This window comes from Equus caballus, chromosome 4 (assembly GCF_041296265.1).
Source record: "Equus caballus isolate H_3958 breed thoroughbred chromosome 4, TB-T2T, whole genome shotgun sequence".
NCBI lineage: Eukaryota > Metazoa > Chordata > Mammalia > Perissodactyla > Equidae > Equus > Equus caballus.
The window spans coordinates 90,381,363-90,397,716 of record NC_091687.1 but is presented as its reverse complement, the minus strand read 5'-3'; the positions used below and the strand labels follow the sequence as shown (position 1 = coordinate 90,397,716).

The 16,354-nt window shown below is 50.9% G+C and overlaps 1 long non-coding RNA gene across 1 annotated transcript in view; it reads right to left on the bottom strand.

Moving 5' to 3' along the window:
• LOC111773258 (uncharacterized) overlaps positions 1–16,108 on the bottom strand; it is a 73,687-nt gene extending 57,579 nt beyond the window's left edge. The window contains exon 1 of the long non-coding RNA XR_011437999.1: positions 15,979–16,108. This is a non-coding gene — a long non-coding RNA (uncharacterized lncRNA). The remainder of the gene's footprint in view (positions 1–15,978) is intronic.
• Positions 16,109–16,354: the final 246 nt, after the last annotated feature.

Sequence of the window (16,354 nt, the reverse complement as noted above, 5' to 3'; positions counted from 1 at the left end):
GTGCTGGATCACAATCTCTGTAGATGGGCCCAGGAATGTGCATTTTAACACCCTGCCCAGATGATTCTCATGCCCACTAAATTTTGGAAGCATTGCCATAAATGATTTGCCCTGTTGAGGCAGAGCAATTCAAATCATTCTGGCAAACCTTTTGTGAGGTCTTCCATGCTCTGGACTCTGTGCTAGCAGCTGACCTCCGGGGCATATGCAGTTTTGGAGGGCAGAGGGATGACTCATGTGGCCTTCTATCTATATAATGGTGGAGAGCAGACCCAAGGGGAGGTTGGCTGCATCCGCTGAGAAGCTTCAGGGATTAGGGCGAAAGAAGAGAGGAACTGTTGCTTGGTCTGCAGAGCTGCCTCCAGAGTTGGAAACTGGTAAGGTATCTGGCCTTGGCCTTTGCATCAAACTGGAGCTGATCCTCAGTGCACTGTTGGGGGGGCAGGCAGGTGAGATGGAGAAGCCAGGTCACCCTGGGAAATTGGTACTGGCCCACTTCTACATCTCCCCACACACATCACTTTCATATTTATCTCTTTTTTCCTTTCTACTCAATTATTTACAGAAGCACAGACACTCATGTGTGGAAGGAACTTTAGAGGTTGTCCAGCTCAGGCCCCACCCAATACAGTCCTGTTGTTCATTTTTCTGTTGTCTTCTTCTCCCCAGCTAAATGTGAGGTCTGCCCAGGATCATCCAAAGAAGGCAGGCTCTTGTCTGCATTATTTAGCAGCAAAAGGTTGTTGATCCATATTCTAGAGCCACTAAAACCCACAGTAAGGATCTGGTATATCCAAAGTCTGACACCTAAATATCTAGTAGAGCTGCCTCCACTTCCCCAGGAAGGACTTAAAGACTATTTGGAAGTCAAGCCTCCCCCAGAGAATATTGGGGGCATGCTGTATTCCCTTATACTATTTTGATGTCCTTCAATCTTTCCTCCAAACTTTGCTTCCCAAAAGGCAGTAATACCAGAAGTGGAGTCACTTCTGATTTTAGCTCATCACTCTCAGGAACCGCCATCTCATAGAAAAGTCACTGCTCATATGCTTGTTGAAGGGAGGGGCGTAGAAAGGGAGTGGTCAAAGAGCAAATCTCTTCAACCTTGGCCTTCATCACTGCAGATATGTCTGATGTCCAAGTCGTGTGTTCTTTTATTCAGAATACCCACTCATCAAGGGCAGGGCCATGACTGTTTAGATGTATCAACCATGTCTGTTTAGGCCATAGTTAGATCCTTTACAAATACTCGGTGAAAACAATATGCAAGAGCCTAAGAGGCAGGACTTGGCAGTCAAGCTTGGCAAACAGTGTAGAGGCCATAGCTTACACAAATTTCCCATCTGAGCCATGGAGGAAAGACTGTGGGCCACCAGAGTTGCCTCAACCACCCTCCAGAAAACATCAACTGCCACAGCCAGCAGTTTAGCCACCAGGAATAACCATCTGTTGAGCATGCCAAGCAATCCTGGACACAGGGCCTCTTAAAGGAGGTTTAAATTCAAGATCCTATTGAGTTAAAGAATTTTAATGAAGGAGCAATGGCTAGGGACTGTAAACCTGATTTTTTTTTTCTTAAAAAAATTTTTTTTTATTAAGATTGCTTTTTTAGAGCAGTTTTAGATTCACAGCAAAATTGAGGGGAAAGTACAGAGATTTCCCATATACCTTTCTGTCCCCACATGTGCATAGCCTCCCCATTATCAACATTCCCCCCCAGTGTGGTATATTTGTTACAATTGATTAACCTACATTGCCATATCATGATCACCCAAAGTCCATAGTTTATGTTATGGTTCACTCTTAGTGGTGTCAGAAACCTGATTTAGCCATTAACGTAACATTAGCTGTGATCTTCCTGGGCTCTGTATCTGAATCTGGAAAATGGGGGTGTGTAGCAGTGAGAATAAATGAAATCATGCCTTTGCTACTCTCAGAGCTCCCTGAAGAAAGTATGATATGCACACAAGGTTGTGTCACCAATGACATACTTGGATGCTTTCTAAAGTTTGGAACTCATGTTAAAGGGTAGTGCTTAACTGTTTTATCTCCTCAAGACTACATCAAGCAGAATGTTCTGGCGTTAAACGAATGATCTGCTCTCATCTTTATCTGAATTTTCACTATTTGCCTTGGCTTCCTGATGGCAGGACATATTGCTAAGTTAGTTGGACCCAAGGATATAAATTGACTTCCCTGTTTGGTGATGCTCACTTGCTCTTCTCTGTCTCTCTCTCTGTCTGTCTGTCTGTCTGTCTCTCTCTCTCTCTCTCTCTCTCTCTCTCTCTCTCTGCCCTTCCTCTTTGTGGGGTTGATACAGGCAACACTTCAACAGCTGTTGCCCCAAGAGCCAGAGCAGCAACAGGCAGCAGCAGCAGCAGCAGAAGAGACAGCAGTGAGCACAGCATCAGAAGCTTTCCCTTCTCTTCATTTCAGGAAATGAGAGAAGCTACGCCAAGTGATGGGGAGGGGACTGGCTGCTCTAGAAGCTCAGCTCACCTCCAGGAGCCTGGCTTTGGGAACAGACGTTGTCATGAGCACACGCACTAACAGGGCAGCTTCCAGCTGGCGCAGGGAGTGGCACCCTGAACACTGTTGGGAGGAGCTGGGAAGGAAGGGGCCAGAGCCAGCTTCTGGCTAGAGCTGAGAAGCAGCCACAACAAGAGCAGGGGATCTCAAAGCCATAAGGTAGCACCATGGAGTTGGACACAGTCTCTAGTAAGGAAATCCATCTGTCCTCGAGACTCAGGGAGGGAGAATCCTTTCCTGAAGGTCACATCGTGATGGAAAGGAAAGGCCAAACTTTTCCAAGGGACTCGGGCTCTGCTTCAGAGAGCTAGAAAGGGAGACAGTTGGTGAACAAACACGGGACACAAGGGAAACAGACTCTCTCAGCCCTCTGGGCACTGCCAACCTGAGCCCTGCTTCTTCACAAAGCACCACACCAACGTTACGTGTCCTGGTAGGACGCGACATTAAGATAATGCATTAGATTTGGAAAAGCCTCCTAGAAAGTCTTTAAGTGTTGGTACCTTGGCCCAAGATTGCAGATCCAGCTCCCCACTAAAGCATCTCCTATTGGTGCAAGCCCTGGCATATCTTTGGATCAGGCTGCTCTTCCACACCTTTCCCCAACACCACATCCCCAGGGACTTTGGGCTCCAGGAGAGGGGTCCCAACCCCTCCCCTAACCCAGACCTGACCAAGACACCCCCTCCCCTCTCCTCTGCTAAAACATCTGAGAGGCAAGCACCCAGAGCAAGGTGCAGGAAGCAGAACAGTGAAAGTGTCTCTGAGGAATGAGCAGGGAGACCAAGGCAGGCAGGGGTTAACAGTGAGCTCTGGGACCAGACAGCCTGGGTTCAAGAGCTGGCTCCATTGCTACCAGCTGTGCATTCTTGCATAGGCCATTTAACCTCTGTGCCTCAACTTCCGCATCCAGAAAACAAAGATGATGACAGCAGCCCTGATGCCCTGGGAATGCTGAGGGGCTCAAGTGAGAAAGGGCAGGGCAGTACTTAGTGGACACACAACCCCCACTGACTTGGGGCTCCCACTCTCTCACTGAAATGCCCCTTCTTCCTCTGGTCACCTCTTTAAAAGTCCCCGAATCCCAGGCCAGAGGGGCCCTCGGTGTTCCCATAACCCCTCGGCTCCTTGGTGAAATCAGACTCTAAGAAGAGCAGGCAGGAGAGGCAGGTGGGTCTCCCCTTTCCCTCACCCCTCCTTCTCCTGCCCTGCGACTCTAAGCAGAGCCAGGCATCTTCCTCCCCCAGGTCCCCGACACCTGTTGGGGTGAGTGCCAAGTCTTCTCCCACGCCCGCCCCTCCCTCCATCCTGGGATCCCCCTCCCGCGTCCCGCACCTGTATTTGTTAATCAAGCCGCAGAGGATTCAGTAATTGCCCAGCAGAAAACACGGGTGCAGATGTTAGGGAGCGCCGGGGCAAAAGCACTAAATGAGATTCTTGTTTTCCAAACAGAGCCCGAGATTTAATTACAGCCTTTCCAAGTGCTTATTAAAAACCCTTATTTTTTTCCTTATTGTTTTCCTGCATGGCGCATATTGAATCAGCCACTGCTGTTGTCTTGTTTGTGGAGCGTTCATAAAAAGAACCGATGTGGAAAATTGCAAACACAGATTGTACCCAAACAATATCTTTTCCCGTTGCTTTTCTTTCTGGTCCTTCTTGCTGCTGAATAACAACATCGGAGATTGTATTCAGTGCACATCCGGGCTGTTTCCCAACAGCCAAAGGGGGTCTTTTTGACACGCAGGGACCGCCCCTCCACCTGCCTGACAAAAGAGCGTGGAGGTGACTGAGCTTTGCTCTCAGGCCAGGAGGAGCAGCAACACACTCCCTGTGAGAAAGGGGAGGGGACAGGTGAGCGGGAGAGCTGGAACCACGGAGCCCAGGGGCCCTCAGCAGGCCTGGCCATTACCTCCCGTGACAGGTGAGGAAATCGCTGGCCCAAAGGGGTGAAGTGATGGAGCCAAGACTAGTCCCAACTGGACTGGAGAACTTTCCACTAAAATACACAGCACCCACTTGATGCTGAGGGCACTTGTACCCAGAAAGACCCATGGGCTCTTCTTTGTAGCCCAGAAAGTTCCTCCTCATAAACGGAAGCTGGTCTCAGGTTGCCTTCTCGAGTGGAATATCTCGTGTTGATAACCGTCTGTGCTCCCTGCAAGTTGCATTCTTGTTCCAAGGGGACCAGGGCCAGGTCACCACCAGGTATGGCGCTCAAAATTTTAATTGTCCACTTCGGTTTGAATGGTGCTACCTTTTAAGAAACTAACCAGTTTCCCTGGTCTTTCTCAGGCAGTTTCCATGGAACAAAGTCCTAAGGAGGCATCGGAGGGAAGAGATTAGACCCCTCCGTGTGTCCCCAGGTCTCCACAGAGCCACCTCTGCCACCCTCTCCTGCTTTCCCCACTCAGTGCCACCGCTGTGCCACTTGGATCTGGCGCCCAGCTTTTGAAGGAGAGGCATCTCTTCACTCCATGGCATCTTCCCTCCCCGTTGCTCTGCTGACAGGAATCGGGGGCGTGCAATTAGTGTCAGTTTAGAGGTGCGATGCAGGCACAGGGGAAGTTTCTCATCAAACAATGTGTAAAATTCTATTCCTTCTTTCTGTCCTCTGCTCCTGGTAGTCCACCGCCAGCAGCCAGCCTCCCACCCTCCATCCTGCTCATTATCCGAAGTTGGCTTGTCAGGAAAGCAGGGGAGAGGAGAGAAATGGAGATGGTTCCCTCTGTCTCTGTTTCACGTCGGAACCCCACTGAACTCAGACTCTGCCACACTCTGCCCAGCGCCCTCCTGTCTGAGGAGGGGGCCATCTGTGCTTAGATAAGGGGGCCCAGGCCTTGGTCATGTGACTCCAGAGAATTCATGGTTTTCTCCTGAAGTTTCTCCCGAACTTCTCTATCCTCCACACTCTATTTTTCAACCTCACATGAGGACAGGAGTTGGGGTGGGAGGGACCATGGGAAGAGGCGGTGTGACAGCTACATCTTAAGTTAGCATGAGGGAAGCCATCTTAGGGAAAAGAAGCCATATTGTAACTCTGACCCTCACTCGCTAGTCTCTGTGAAGACGTTCCAGCCTGCATGTAGCCTAGATGACTAAGCACCGCTCGCTTTTACAAAATACAGGATCTGCTAGTTCTACGACTCTTGCTGACATATATCTCCCAGCTGTGACAAAACAACTTTGTCCTCTGAGTTCTCCAGGAACATGACGACCTCCAGAAAGAAAAATTCTGCACTGTACCCATCACGAATGACAGAAGAAAGAGGTAATGTGGCGCCTTGAAGTTTATCACACGGGATAGTCAACATCCCTAAACCCCCTCCTTCCCGGCCCATTTCCCCTATAAAACTGCCCCAAGGTTCTGTGGGATTTGAAGATGGTTCTTCAGGACGCTAGTGCACCATCTTCCGATTATGCTGGCTCATCGTGTAAACTTTCCTTTCTCAACCACCGACTCATTTGCAATTGATTAGCACCGGATTGCAGCGAGCAGAACCAGCCCCTTTTCGCTCAGTTACAAAGGCAATTGGCAGATTCCTTCATGACCCTCCCACCCCCACAGAGAGCAGAGGTTAGAAGTGGACTTGAGGGCCATCTACACCCACTGCACCAGCATGCGGGGCACCCCATCTCTTGGGGGCTGTGGGCCACTCAGGAACCTGAGTGAAGTGTGGCGAGACCAACAACAACTTTGAAAATCTGGTGTTTCTGCGGAAACTTCCCAGCGCCGATCTCCCCAGCAGAATCATGGAACTTTGGAGCAAAAAGACTGTGCCAGATGCTCAGATTGATTCTCCATTTCCATTTCACCCTTCTATCTCCAGCGCTTGCAAAGCTAAAAGTGACACTTCCCACGCCATTTCGTAGCTCAGCTCATGTTCTGCCGACTAGATGCATTTCTGCCAGATTTAGAGAGTGGAGCCCCAGGGGACACCGCGTCTCTGCACAGGTGTGATCAGACAAGCAGGGGGAGGTAGACACAAGTGTTGGTGGTGGCTGGACCCCAGGGTCCACAGTCACATCACCAGCTGCAAGGGTGTGGGGGCAGCTGTGATAGTGACAGTAGAGGCATCCCTGATCTAGCTGTTTCCTGACCCGGTGACCTTCAACTTCATCCTTCTAGCTCGTCCAATGATTTTGTTAGGTCCTAATTCTCTGTATACAACTGCTATATGCTTCAAATACCTAGAGTGGTTTCTGCTCCCTGCCTCAAATGCTGACTGATACAGGGTCTCTGGAGGTCTTCATATCCCTTTTGCAGATGAAGCTCAGAGAAGTGAAGTGACTTCCCTGAGGTCCCACAGCAACTTAGAGGCAGTGCTGGGACCAGACTCAACCTTCCTCACTCTAACCCAGAGCTCATTTCAATGGGGGATGATGAGGAAAGTAGCTGCCCCTTTAAAGCTCCCTTCCCTTTCTCCCTCAAGCCCTGCCCTCCCGGCCCTGCCCAGTGGGAGATGTGTGCCTATGAGTGAGTGTGTAAATACAAGGTCATAGCCATGTGTGTGCCCTGGCACACATCAACGCAGGACATGCCAACATCAAGGTGTTTTGTCCCTGGCGCCACCAAAAGTCCGAGTGGCTCAGCTGCAACCTTTGTGCTGTGGTTCTGTTCAAGTTCTCTTTCCAGGGAACAAGCTTTCATTTCATGGACAATTCAGAATCTCCGTTCAGAGGAAATTGATGTTTTGCTAGACATTTCCCACTTGAGGGATGGGCAGAACTCACAGTAAGAGCAGATAAAGACAATGTAAGTCAGCAGCTTCAAAGAACAAATAAAAAAGCTGAACAGACGAGAAAAGTGTCTGAAGGTGATGCACTTAAAACCTGTGTCTCCCCGGGGAAGCTGCTGACAGCCTGTCACCTGGGCCCAGGGGAGACCGTCAGCCAAGACAAACTCACAGACAGGGTTCACATCCAGCAGGTCTCCAGGGGCTCTGGACGTGGGTTCTCCTCTGGGCTCCTCTTGGACTTTAGGAAATTGTGGCCAAGCCTTGGCTTGGGCAGAGCTTCCTTCCAAGAATGGAAAACTCAGTCCACCTTAGGGAGGTGACAATGGCCATTGGAACACCAAACATGGGAAGGGGATGTGGAGGAGGAGGGGGAATGAAAGAGACCCCATGGGGCAGCGGTGTATTTGAACTTCAGAGGGTCCATTGTTATTTTCCCCTCCACCAGTTCTCCTCTTCTGGGTCTGAGATGTGTTGCACTACAAGAATCAGCCTGGGCTGCTTCCAGAAGATTCTCCAGCTCCATCCAGCAGGCCCTGGGGCCGGGGCAGGCTGAAGGGTGCCTTCCTGTTTGAGCCCTCCCCAATCCTTCTCCACTCCACAGATGAGCCCCAGGGTGACCTGTCCCTAAGGCCCATCCACAGACCAGTCTCATCCACCGGAATGTTTTCATGAGGCTTTATCAAGATGAAAGAATAAAAATCAGGACAAGGCAGGATGTCTGTGTGTGTGTGTGTGTGTGTGTGTGTGTGCGCGCGCGCGCACGTATGTAAGGTCACCAAGTGTCCTTTCTTGGGAAGAACTATCCTTTATTCTGAGATTATTCCCTTCCTGGGAATAGTCCCTTTTTCATGTTAAAATACCCTTTCTGTTATGAATTGGTAATACTATTAAGTGGGGTTTTGCTGTTGTTGTTTTAAGGTGAGGAGCAGAATTATTTCTTTTCTTTTTCTTTTTAACGTTCTTAGTTGACAAAAGAATCAGCTCCCTCAGGTTAGGCCCAGTTGGTTAGTTGGTTTTTATTTTTTCCTGGTCTGTTCAGCATAGAGCCCAACAACTGGCCCTCCCCACCCCCGTCCCCGTCAGCTTTGCAAGACTGACGCAGAGCCCAGGGTGGGTTCCACTGGCAGGAACCTGAGACCCAGCACATTCAGGGAGAGCCCCACCTTCCTGCCCGTGTATGCTACCTCCTTCCAGACTAAACCAGCAGTTTTGACAGAGCCCCTTAAAAATACATCAGTCATGGCCCCAGGGAAGCTTCACATTATTGCAAAGGGCTATGGTGAGTGCGTGGGAGTTGAGTTCCATCTCAAAACCAAACTTGTCCTCCCTTAGGAAGCCTCTGGGCTGTAAGTGAGTGGGCACCAGCCCGCAGACAAAACATACGTATGGCTGGCCTCACTGTTGCCTCCACCCAAGCTCCCCAGTGCCTGCAGGCTTCCCTCCGCTCCTCCCATCTGCCTCCAGCTTTATCCCTGCTTGCGATTCAAATGCAAAGTCAGCCAAGGAGAGGACCACTCTGAGAGCTGCTCTCCCTGAGGACCACCTCTGCCCCAGAAAAGCCCAGAGTCCTCACTGCTGCCCCGTCATGTACAAGCTGCGGCCCCAATCCCCGCAGCCCTCTCCTCCAAGACTGAGCTCCTCCATCACCCCAGAGCCCCAGCCCCAGGCAACTCAAGTTACAGAAATGGGCTCCCGGTGTATGAAAGGCCCTGATAACTGAGGGAGTTTTTCCCACCCTCTCCCCGCAGCCAACCATACCAGTAAGCTGCAGGGCCAACCACCATATTCTTTTGTGCTTTCCCAGGGGGTGAATTGGGCTACTAGGTCTTCTGACCCCAATTTTTTTATGTTGATTACATATTAACTCATTTAATGAATGCTATTATTCTTCTCTCTCTTTCTCTCTCTCTCTTTTTTTTTTGCTGAGGAAGATTGGCCCTGAGCTAACATCCGTTGCCAATCTTCCTCTTTTTGCTTGAGGAAGATTGTTACTGAGCTAACATCTGTGCTAATCTTCCTCTATTTTGTATGTCGGACGCCACCACAGCATGGCCTGATGAGCAGCGTGTAGGTCCACGCCCGGGATCTGAACTGGCGAAGCCTGGGCTTCTGAAGTGGAGCACGTGACCTTAACCACTATGCCACCAGGCTGGCCCCCATTCCCATTTTTTAGCTAGGAAACCGGCACAGAGAGATAGGTAGCTTGTCCAAGGTAGATAGAGAAGGCTGAATTTGAACCCAGGAGTTTGGCTCAAGAGTCCATGCTCTTAGCCTCACAGTGGCACCTCTGTCCTTGGCACACAAGGAGCCTTCAGGAACCCAGAGGCTTGGAGAAAGGGAGGACTGAGGAAAGACAGATCAAGGACCTATTTCACGCGAAGCTCTATGCAGCTTTTGCCAAGGGACCACTGAGATTCTCAGTATGTGGAAGTGACTCTGAAGCTCTATGAAAGCTGTTAACCTCCTCCGGGAAGCACGTGATGGAGCCCTGTTCATTTAACCCCTCTGTAGACAGTGAGCACTCCAGGGGACGCCAGGAAAACCTCCAAAGGCACTGCGAAGTTTCCAGCAGATCTTGGCAGGATCCACACCCCTCTCTACTGTCCAGGCCCCCTTTCCAGACCCACCCCAGCCTTTACTCACTGTCTAGGGCATCCACATGTCTCTGACGCCCCCCGAGTTTAGGGGACCACTGACAGCCAGTGGCCCCTAGCAAGACTCTGCAAATTAGAAAACAGAGCCCCTGAGAGTGGATCAAGCCCGGTGGGGGCCCCCCAAGCAGAACATAGGATGTGTTTCAGCCCCCATGTGCACCCCCAAGACAGGTTCCCTTGTGCAGTAAACAACTACACACTTATTCAGGGGAAGAACATTGCAGGTGGAGGGAACGCCAAGAGCAAAGGCCCTGAAGAGGGGAGATGCTGGACACATCCGAGCAGCAGCAGCCAGCGAGCTGGGGAGAGCAGGAAACAGTAAGGTCCAAGGGGTGCAGGGCCCAATCGCAATGACCTTGGAGGCCACCATGGAGGTGTCAGCTTTGACCTGAGTGAGATGGGCCCCTGGGAAGTTCTGAACCGAGAAATAATGTGACCTGAGTTATGTGTAAAATGATTACTCAGGCTCCTGTGTTGGAAATAGATGCTGGGAAGGTGGGAACGCTGGAGAGATCTACCTAATCAGATGTGGAGAATGAGCAAAGGAGTCAAGGAAGACAATGATTTCTGCCATTTCTTGTGATGAGGAAATTGCAGGAGGAGCTGATTTGGAATGGAAGATGCAGAATTTGAGTTTGTCATGTTAACTTTGGGATGCCTATTAGATATCTAAGTGGAGGTGTCAAAGAGTCCATTGGATAAAAGCATACACCCAGTGAAATATGGGAGCGGTCAGCACAGAGATGGTACTTAAAATCATGAGACTAAACTAGGTCACCAAGTCAGTGAGCACAGGGAGAGAAGAGAACAAGAACTGAGCCTTCAATGGCTGGAGGTCAGAAAGATAAGGAGAAACCATCAAGACAGTCTGAAGAGGAGCAGCCAGCGAGCTAGGAGATGTCCAGAAGCCAAGCCAAGTGTTTCAAAGAGGAGGAGCGGTCAGCAGTGCCAATGCTGCTGATCAGTCAGGATGCAGAGGAAGTCCTGGCCATCGGACCAGCCGGTGCTCTGCCACTGACTCACTGGCTGGTCTTGGATGAGTTCCCTTAACTCTCTAGGCGCCATTTGACCAACAAGGATAATGGAGTACCTACCTCATTGGGTGCTTGTGATGAGTTAGTCTGTTGAAAATAGAAAAGAATTTAAAGTGCCCATCACGGTGCCTAGCACATGGCATACACTATGAGTAGCCCTTCAATTCTTCAGATGTCCAAAGGAGGAACCAAGGAAGAAGGTAGGTTCCCTGTGGGTAGGAAGTGAGAAGAAGATGCGGAGGCCTTTTGAGGGTTCTAGCCACGTCTGCTTCTTTTTCTCAGGCTTTGACACGTTGCTTGGGATCCTTCCCACCAGGATGTCACCAAAGCCCTACAAAGAGCTGACCATCAGGGGGACGAGGGGAGAATTCCAGCAATGCCCTGGAACCTCAGGCATTGAGGCATTGAGGCATTGAGCAGAGCGGAGTCATGAGTAAGAATAAAGGGAGATATGGAGGGTGTGGAGGGATGAGGCTCCCCGGACTCTGTCCTGGAAGTTCATTACAGAAGCAGATGATGCAAAAAGACCTCACAGGGCCAAGGCCCAGTGTATTACAATGACAGAGTCAGTGGACAGTAGTGGGGTGCCCCTCACAAACTCCCCAGCCCCTCCTAGAAAACTCTCTCCTGGTCTGTCATCTGCCTGCTGCCCACCCCTCGGCACCTTCAGCACCTTCCTTACCTGTCAGACCTCAGATCACAGGCCGCCGTATAGATCCCACAGGGCTGGCAGGGCCCAGGCCCATTCTCCATGCTTTCACCACACTTCTGGTTTCCATAGTCACTGCAACCCCTCCCAATGGCTCCCATCAGGTGGGAACTCAGGCCTGCCTTCTCCTAGGGTTGCCTGTCGCCCTGCCCAGCCCGGGGGAATGCTGCTAGGCATCCAGGAACAACCACCTTTCCTCAGCCCCGGGTTAGGGCAGACTGAGAGCCAAACTCCTTTGCTCCTCACAACATTTTTGCTTCTACCACCTCCAATCTGCCAGGCCAAACCTGAACTTGCTCTGGGTTGCCATGGCAACTCATCTCGCAATCGCAAATGCCTTGACCTTAGAGCTAAGGGACTAGGGTCTGTGCTTTTAAATCTTTGGGGTGGCCATTGATGAGGCTGTGGATGTGCTGGACACTGAGGTGAGAGCACAGATGGAGGGGAGTTTTGCCCTGTCAGGGACTTCTTCACTATTTCTACAATAAAGAGTCAGCATAAGCAAAGAAGCAGCAAGACGTTTCTCAAATCTGCCTGCTTTTCTCCGGTCCCCTGTCTGGCACTAGCCTAGTCCAGGCCACCAACCTCTCTCCCCTGGACCAGGCTAGTGGCAGAGAGACAAGAAAAACGTGGGAGCAGGCTCCTGCCTAGTCTCCCCGATCCAGGAGTGGCCCTGCCATCCGTTCTCCACCACAGCCAAGGGCTGCTTTGTAACCAGACACAGGTTCTATCAACCCCTGCTGGACATTCTCCAGGAACTGCCTTTGGCCCTTAGGATAAAGTCACCTCCTGGGGCCAGGCCCTTCCTGATTAGGCTCCAGCCACTGCTCCGGTCTCAGCTATCCCTTCATCCCTGACCCCTCGAACCCTGCCCTGCTCTCTGTGATCCAGTCACCCTGGACTTGCTGTAATTCCCTAAATTCACCTTTCTTTGTGCTCTGGGCCTTTGCACATGCTGTTCCCTTTGTCTAGAATTCTCATCCCCTTTGTCTAGCTGATCTCTAGTCAGCCTTCAGGGCTCAGCTTAGTTACCACTTACTCCAGAAAGTCCTCCATGATACCCCCCACCAACTAGGCTGGGCACCCCTGCGTGCTCTCCCACGGCCCTTTATCCTTCCCCTCTTTGAGGATGTATCACATGTACGAGCTGGTCTACCTCCCCGCCTGACTGTAAGCTCCCTGGAGGCGGGGATGATGCCTTTATTCACATCTGTGTCCTCAACACTAAGCCCCTTGCAGGACACAACAGCCAAGGAATTCAATATGTGAATGAATGAATGAACAAATGAATGACAATACATGAAAATGGAAGAGGAATCACTGCATGTGTGACTGTCAGTATATATATCATTTCTATTACAGGAAGTTCATGTAAGAGTTTGATGAATGATCCTTCTCCCATTGCCTCAGCTTGCAGAATTGCAGCTAAGGCGTCAAACCTGAAAATAACAGGCATGAAGTGCCCCCTCCATTCTTACAGAAGCTTCCAGGAACTGATGAGAAGGCCCTATGTCCACTTCTATCACATCCCCATCCCTAAACCCAGTTTCTGTAAGCAGACGACAAGAGAGAGGGCAACACCATTTTCAGAAATAGAGTTATAGGGCTGGGCAGGGAGAGAACACTGTCGATTTCCCCTCCCTTCCCCGTAGGCAGCCCTGAATCTGAGTCCAGTGAAGGGGGCTCCAGCAGAATCGATGCAGAGACTGGAAGTGCCTGCAAGAAGGAGCTGCTGGAGCTCATTCACCCCCAGCAGGAGGAGAGGAGTTGGGTCTGCCTCTGGTCTGTTTGGACATCTCCTACTGCTCTCCCCCTCCACCCCAGGCACACACAGCCAAGAGCACGCCCACAGCACCACTAAGTAAAAAGTGTCCAGCAGAGGCTCATATACCCTGTGTCCCAGTTACAAAGCAGCCTTTGGCTGTGGTGGAGAATGGATGACAGGGCCGCCTGGATCAAGGAGACCAGTTAGGAGCCTAGTCCCATGTTTTTCTGGTCCTCTCTGCCACTAGCCTGGTCCAGGAGACAGAAGTTGGTGGTCTGTATGAGGCTAGTGCCAGATAGGACCAGAGAAAAGTAGGCAGACTTTGGAAATGTCTTGTTTCTCATTTGCTTATGCTGATTCATGCCCAGCACCACTGCAGCAAGGCGCTCTGAGAGGAGGGTGTGCGGAGCGCTGACCTGGACGGGTCAAGGAGATGTGAGCTGTGCACCGGACTAGACCAGGCTGCCTTTTAATTCCTCAAGGGGGCTGGAAGCCAGGGCTCTGTCTGAGATGTCATTAGGGGATGGGAGAGGAGACTGGTCCTGGTTTCTTTGTATCCCTCTCAGTTCAGACTGTTCCATAAACCAGACCCAGCAGGAGAGAGGGTACTCTGTGCACGTTCAGGTCTGGAGAAGCAAGGGTGTTGGGAAGCATAACCAAGGAAAAGTTCTTCCTGAAGGCTGGAGATGAGCTTCTGGGCTCCTCCCCTCCTCTCTCTGCCCCATTGCGCACCCTCCCCATGTTATTTCAATTATATAATATTCAGTATCTGGATGAAGATTCAGCATTAAGGCCACACATGCAAATACTGGATCTACACCAATGCCGCTTCCAGATAACCAGAGAAGAAGATAGAATGCATGCAACATCTGGCTGGGACGTTTTCCTCCATTATTCATTAAAATGTGGCTTTGGCATCCTGAAGGCACAGCATGCACTCGAATGCAAAACAAGTCTGACTTAGCCAGCACACCCAGCCCCCAGCTCTACTCAGCTTTGGACAAGAATGCAGCTCACAGCTCTGAATCTTGAAATCGTATTTCTGGCCAACTAGCCCCAATCCAAGACGAAAATTTCATTCCCCTTTGGTTCCTAAAATGATCTGTTTCTCTCTCTCTCCCTTCTTTCCTCTTCCCAGCCTCCAGCCTTCATTCTAAATATTTATGACGTCATGACTCATTAACATTCCTCCCAGGACATCTTTAATAAATATGCTGAGGGAGGAAAGCCTCTGCTTGAATATTAAATATTAAATTTATAAGATGTATAATCCTCCTAATTAAGTCAAATTTCGTCTTGTGCATTAGATTAAGAGAAAGAGAAAGAGCCGAAGAGGGAGCAGTGGCCACCAAAAAGCCCAGGGACCCAGCAGCAGAGCTTGGCCATTTTAAAATTCCAGCAGTTCCGCCCTCTGCTCCTTGGGACATACAGCCCAACAGCATCTCTGGGGCCAAAGCCAGGTAACCAGTCAGGGCTCAGAAAGGATTCCCTCTTCCACGTTATCCAGGTTCCCTGCACACAGGCCAGACTCCCATGCTTGATGTCCAGCCAGGGAAATAGGACCTCCAACATTGAGAACATTCTAGGGGGCCTGACCTTGCAACTTCCAGCCCAAAGGTGATGCTCCCAGCCCCTGGGCGAAGTCATACTACCCCAGAGACCCCCTCCAGGACACTCATTCTCCATGCCTCCTTCCCACAGGGATACCCAGTGCCCTGGAGTTTCCGTCATTCTGGGTTGCAGCATTTCATGAAGGAATTTGTCCAAAGCATTTTCACTGTTGTTAAGGCCTGCTCCTCCCTGGCCTGTTTATTATCCTCTAGAGGAATATCCTTCCCGTGGTACCCTTCCCGCCCCTCACACACACCTCCTGGGACAGTCTGTGCCACCTACTCTTCCCCCTAGAGTCTTGCCTTGTGTCATCAGTCTCTTATTTATTCATCCAGTGTTCACTGAGGCCTCACTACATGCCCAGTCATCTTTCCAATGCTCCGAGGAATGCCAGAATAAAATGGGCCCTGCCCTTTGAGAGCCGGTGTCCACAGGCTGCCTCTGGAGGTGAGAAAGGGGTGGCCAGTTACACCAGGACTATGCACTACTGTGCCCTGTGGGAACAATCACAGCGGGAGGAGGGCCAGAGAGAAGGCTGTTAAAGCTCAGGCCCAGAGCAGAGGCCCTGGCTGGCTGGTTCCCAGGGTGGTGCTGATGGGGACAGTATGTGTGGAAGGAGTTCTGAGCAAAGGGCCAGGAGGAGTTCGAAGAAGGCTTCCAGGTGGAGGGAGAATTGAGCGAGGCGTGCATGGGTGGGTAGGACCTGCAGAGACAGAGACATTCCAAACGGGCTCAGCTGGTACAAAGGGAGCAAGCTTAAGCAGGCCTGACACAATGGGCTCGCTCAGGGGTAAGGTCATGTCCCCTGTGAGCAAGGCTCGTGGGGCCAAGCAGTAGGGCCGTAAGGACAGGAGCAGGCTTCCATCTTGCATCTTCAAATGCTCCAGTCACTGCCGGAGAACAGACTCTGACTTTATAAAGAAAAACCCTTGCCTACCTGTACCCTGGTGTGACATTGCCGGTCTGGCGGCTGCCTTCGTGGTAATCGATGGGAAGCGGCTGCTTGCTTATGCTAGCTTTCACTGGTAATGGAGAGTAAACAGCCTCTGGCTCTTTCTGCAAAGGAGAAAAGCCGAAAAGTGCTCTGAATTCCAAATGGAAAAACAGATCAAAAAAAGGATGGGGCATCCGTGAGACAGAGAAGGGGTGGTCAGCTGCCTCAGCTCCCCGGGACCTGGGATCCAGGAGGTCCTTGTTGCTCAAAGGCAGGTCAGGGGGCAACGCTGCTGTGCTTGGAATAAAACCAAGGAACTGAGGAACTACTGCCCTCTCAGGGAGCAAGTGAGTGCGGGGAGAGCTCAGTTTCAGTGAGG